The sequence below is a fragment of the Chelonoidis abingdonii genome, chromosome 13 (genome assembly GCF_003597395.2).
Source record: "Chelonoidis abingdonii isolate Lonesome George chromosome 13, CheloAbing_2.0, whole genome shotgun sequence".
NCBI classification, from domain to species: domain Eukaryota; kingdom Metazoa; phylum Chordata; order Testudines; family Testudinidae; genus Chelonoidis; species Chelonoidis abingdonii.
The window spans coordinates 29,811,893-29,817,376 of NC_133781.1; positions in this window are offsets into that span (position 1 = coordinate 29,811,893).

The following is a 5,484-nucleotide window of genomic DNA, read 5'->3' on the forward strand; positions in this document are numbered from 1 at the left end:
TGGGGCAGGTCTCTGGTCCCTTGCTCTGCAGCGGGTCAGACGAGCTACATGACCACAATTGGTCCTGTCTGGCCCTGGAATCGATGACTTCCACTCCCATCTTGGTTCAGCTGCGAGGCTCTTCGGGGGCAGCATCTGACAACGGGGCCTCAGGCTGTTTGCTCCCAATAAACACAGAATACGTAGGGTGGAAGGGGCCAGGTGACCAATCAAGCCCCTCTCCTGCTCAGCTAAGCAGCCCACACGTAAAGTGTACCGGTTCCTTACCTGGCCCTCACAAGCACACTAAGTGCCTGCAGATAGGTGGCTGCCCCATTGTCCCAGACGGTGGGGAGAGGGTTACAGTGCCTGTGGCTGGGGATGAACATGGAGCCCGGCGCCTGGCAGTGGGTCCCAGAGTGAGCAACGGACGTTAGCCGTGAGGGTGGAGGGGGCTAGTGGTGTGGGCAGTTCCTGGGCACTGAGTGGGCTGGCCGTGTCATGAGCTCTGTAGACATCTGATACCTGGACTTTCAGATTAGCCACCAAAGGCCCCTCGATGCGGAGGAAGCAGCCGCCATCCGGGCTGCCAGCGCCAGCCTTCCTAGTGCCGAGCGCTGCGTCCAATGGGAAGCAAGGACACGTCATCGATTCCTGGCAGCCCAGGCCCAGTGATCGACCGGCGGCTGCGCTTTGCCAGCCATCCGCTTGCAGCAGGACACGCTCACATGCTGTCAGCGCGTAGTGCCCATGTACGGAGTCCCGGGGCGATGCTTCTGGAATGCTCCCCACACGTCCAGGCATGGGCTTTGGGAGCCCCTCTCCCTGGAGCAGACTTGTTCAGGCAGGAAGCTCTACACGTCTTCACCTCCTGGGTCTCTCTTGGAGCATCTAGCATTCTCTGCCCCTCCGTGGGCTTCCCACAGCAAGTCCACCAGGGCGGCGGGGAAGCCACAGGGTTCTGCACCCCACTTTGCATGTCAGACCGTGACTCTCAGCCAGCAAAACAGAGGTTTATTCCGATGGACAGAGAACAGGGTCTACAAACATGAGCTCCTGTAGAGTACGCAACTGACTCCCTCGGCCGGTCCATCTGGGGGGCAGTGAGCCAGACCCTTAGGTCGCATTCACTCCTTATCCCCAGCAGCTCCAGGACTAACACCCCCTCCAGGCCCTCTTCTACTGCTCAGCCCCTTTCCTCCGGCCAGGGAGTCACTTGATCCCTTTGGTCTCCAGACACCTTCAGTTTGGCACCTTTGAGAGGGGGGGCCAGGCCATCAGTTTGCTAGAGACAGAGTGCCGGCCTTGAGGGTGCAGTTTGTCCGTCCCACGATCCCATCGGCGCTTTTGGCCAGTGTTGCACTGGGAGCTCACGTTCGGCTGAATTCCACCCCCCACCCCCCAAAATCTTTTACAGTCGCTGCTCCCCTGGGCAGAGCCCCCAGCCTGGCAGCATGGCCAGCGTCTGTTCCTAGATGTTTACAGTTACAATTCTCCTTATTAAAACCCCGTCGTTTGCTTGTGCCCAGGTTACCAAGCAATACCAGCTGGCTCTGTCTCAGCGACGTGGCCTCTGCTTTATTTCCCACTCCCCCAATTTCTGTGTCACCTGCAAATTTCACCAGTGATGAGTTTCTGTTTTCTCCCAGGTCATTGGTAAAAATGTTAAATAGCCAAGAGCCGATCCCTGCGGGACCCACCAGAACCATGCCCGCCCCATGGCAACTCCCTGGTCCCAGTCGCATTCCGAGCCCTGTCAGGTTGCCGGCTGTTAATCCAGTTCATGGGTGCCCTCGTTTTAGTTTTTAACACAAATGATTCTGCCCGTTTTACAGATGGGGGATCTGAGGCCTGAGACGATGCAATGATGTGGCTGAGGTCACACGGGGAGTCTATGGGAGAGCAGCTGCCTAGCCCGGTGCCTTATCCACAAGGACACCCTTCCTCCTGGCTCAAGGGGCCCCAGACCAGCGAGATCAGCAGAATGTGCCTTTGCTGGCAGTCACATGGGCTGGGGCTGGGGCTGGGGCCGGGGCCAGATAGCAGCTTCAATGGTTCACACACGGGCACCCCACTCCCCCCGGACACTGCTGTGACCTTCAGCGCTCATGAGCAGCCAGTCCAGGCCGGTGCCGTGGTGGGGGAGATTAGCCCATCCCATGTATCGAGTAGCTGTCGGGGCTGATGGGATTAGAGCTGGCATCTGCTTCAGTGCGGCTTTTGTCTGAAGCTGCCAAGTGAAGTGAAAACCCTGCCCGGCTGGTGTGCGCTTCATGCCTGGCTCCGCTGCCCGCTCGCTCCCCCTTTCTGCCCCTCCCCACACTGGCAACCAGCCAGTTGTTTCTCCGGCTCAGTAACAGAAGACAATGGAGCTCTTGGCCATCCTGTTATGGTCCCCTCCCCTCCCGGCCGCCCTACAGAGCAGGCACAATGGCTGTGCCAGGCCTGCCCAGATTTCACCACCCCAAGTGCCAACCAGCCACTTTCACCCAGCTCTGACTTTTGGAGGAGTCCCTGACCCTGCGCAGCCATTAAAGAGCCCGTGGCGTATGAAACCCCTGTATTCTGGCCAGGCGTCATGTTTGCACCCTGCAGCTCTGCTACTCTTCTCCAGGCCCCATCCAAAGCAACTGGGTGTTGCCACGGGTGCTGCGCTCCACCCCAGAGGCAGCTGAGCATGCAGCATGGGGGAGGAGGCGGGGAAGCACCCTGGGATAAGCTGTAGGCGTGAGTCCTTGTTGCATTTACACTGAGAGGGGCGCCCTTTGGGGTCCTGGATGTAACAAACCCCCAGACGGACAGTGAGTTAACTCCGCTGCCTTGGAGCACTGCGGAAACTGCTGCCCAGCAAGGGCTGGAGGCCCAGACTCACCTGGGAAATCCACCTGGACTCAGCTGAGTTGCATTGGAGCAGGTTTCTGCTAGGTGTAAAATGCAGGGACAGTTGTGGGAGTCCTGGGCCAGGGCAGAGGGGTCTGACCCGCTTTCTGCTGCATGTGGCTGGCGCTGCTCGCAGGCGCGGGTATGTTCTGTAACTCAGCCCCATCCTCACACTCATGCTGCACCCGTTGAGCCAACACTGGGATCTGGAGCCCGGTTAGTGACAAGGGGCAAAGCCCTGGCTGGCCGCTCTCACTTTGGGGCCATGACCAGCTTATTTCGGTTTGCGCTAAACAGATTGCTTGTCAGCTCGCCACTGAAATCACCTCCATCCAGGCCCAGCCGCCGGCGCCTCTAACTCGGTTTCCAATCAGACCTTTAGATCACTCGCAGCACCAGGCCGAGGAGAATCTGGATTCTGCACCCATGATCCCTGCTCTGAGCCTGGCAGCAGGGCCCTGAACGCTGGCTAGTGCCTGGTTCTGGACAGCAGTGCTTCATCCAGCCTCAGCAAGGAGCCCCACTGGAGCCCCTGAGCTGCACTGCTCTCCAAGTTCTGCCAGACAGGTGGGAGCTCATCTTGGGTTGCTCAGGCACCGTCTGCCGGTCGGGGGGACCCTCTGCTCCCGGCCTTCAGTGTGCCAAGGGGTCTGTATGTCCAGGGAACCCCGCAGGCCCTCAGCGCTGTACAGCTGGGCCCACCTTTGGGCACAGGGTGAGGCTGCATGAAAAGGTGTGACCCAACGGCAGGAGATGGAGGGGCCCTNCCTGAACAAGTCTGCTCCAAGGGAGAGGAGGCTCCCCAAAGTCCTGCCTGGCTTGGTGGGGAGCAGTTCCAGAGCATCGCCCGGGGACTCCGTGACCATGGGCACTAGCTGCTGACACATGTGAGCGTGTCCTGCTGCAGCCGGAGTGGCTGGCAAAGCGCAGCCGGTCGATCACTTGGGCCTGGGCTGCCAGGACATCGATGACGTGTCCTTGCTTCCCCCCATTGGACGGCAGCGCTCGGCACTGGAGGCTGGCGCTGGCAGCCGTGATGGCGCTGCTTTCTCCCCGGCATCAGGGGCGCTTTGGTGGCTAATCTGAAAGTCCAGGTCTCCAGATGTCTACAGAGCTCAGACAACGGCCAGCCCCACTCCAGTGCCCAGGAGACCCCACACCACTCAGCCCCCTCCACCCCTCACGGCTAACTGTCCCCGTCTGCTCCACTCTGGGAGACCCACTGGCCAGGCGCCTGGGTCTCCCTGTCTCCCCCAGCCCAGGCACTGTAACCCTCTCCCCACCGTCTGGGACAATGGGGCAGCCACCTTATCTGCAAGGCACTTAGTGTGCTTGTGAGGGCCAGGTAAGGAACCGGTATCACTTTACGTGGTGGGGCTGCTAGCTGAGCAGGGAGAGGGGCTTGAGGGTCACCTGGCCCCTTCCCACCCTACGTATTTCTGTGTATTATGGGAGCAAACAGCCTGAGGCCCCGTTGTGCCAGATGCTGCCCCAAAGAGCTCTCAGCCTGAACCAAGATGGGAGGTGGAGAGTCATCGATTCCAGGGCCAGACAGGACCATTGTGGTCATCTCGTCTGACCCCCTGCAGAGCACAGGCCAGAGACCTGCCCCACAACAATCCCTAGGGCAGAGCTTGTAGCAAACATCCCATCTTCATTGCAAAATTGCCGTGATGGCGAATCCACCAGGCCCCTTAGGGAATTGTTCCAGTGGTTAGTTACCCTCAGAGTTAAAAATGTTCCACCTTATTCCCAGGCTGACTGTGTCTCGCTTCAGCGTCCAGCTGGTGGCTGGTGTGAGACTTTCCTCTGCTAGACTGAAGAGCCTGTTATCAAAGTTCCCCAGGTCGGTGCTTCCAGACTGGGATCCAGTCCCCCCAAACCGTCTCTTTGTTGCGCTAAATAGGCTGAGCTCCTTGAGTCCGTCACTACAAGGCAGGTTTTCTAACCCTCTGTTCATTCTCGTGGCTCTTCTCTGACCCCTCTCTGATTTATCCACATCCCTCTTGAATCGTGGCACCAGAACTGGACACAGGATCCCAGCAGCGGTCAGACCAGTGCCCAGTACAGCGGGTCAGCCACATCATTGCGATGAGGAGCCTCAGATCCCTTTAAACGGGCAATTTAGTACTACGAGGGACCATGAACTGACTGAGGGTCGGAAATGCGACTGGGACCAAGGTATGGGGCGGGCATGGTTCTGGTGGGTCCGCACGATATTTATTTGGGACATAACATTTTTACCCATGACCTGGAGAAAACAGAAAACTCATCACTGGTGAAATTTGCAGGTGACACAAGAAATTGGGGGAGTGGGAATAAAGCAGAGGCACGTCGCTGAGACAGAGCCACTGGTATTGCTTGGTAAACTGGGCACAAGCAAACGACGGGGTTTTAATAAGGAGAAATTGTAACTGTAAACATCTAGGAACAAAAAAAACCGCCTGGGCCCAGCGCCAGGCTGGGGGCTCTGCCCAGAGGGAGAGCGGACTGTAAAGATTTTGGGGGGTGGGGGGTGGAATTCAGCCGAACGGTAGCTCCCAGTCAACACTGGCCAAAAGCCGCTCGTGGGAATTCGTGGGACCGGACAAACAGGAATCTGGAAGGAGGAGCAGAGAGGTATTT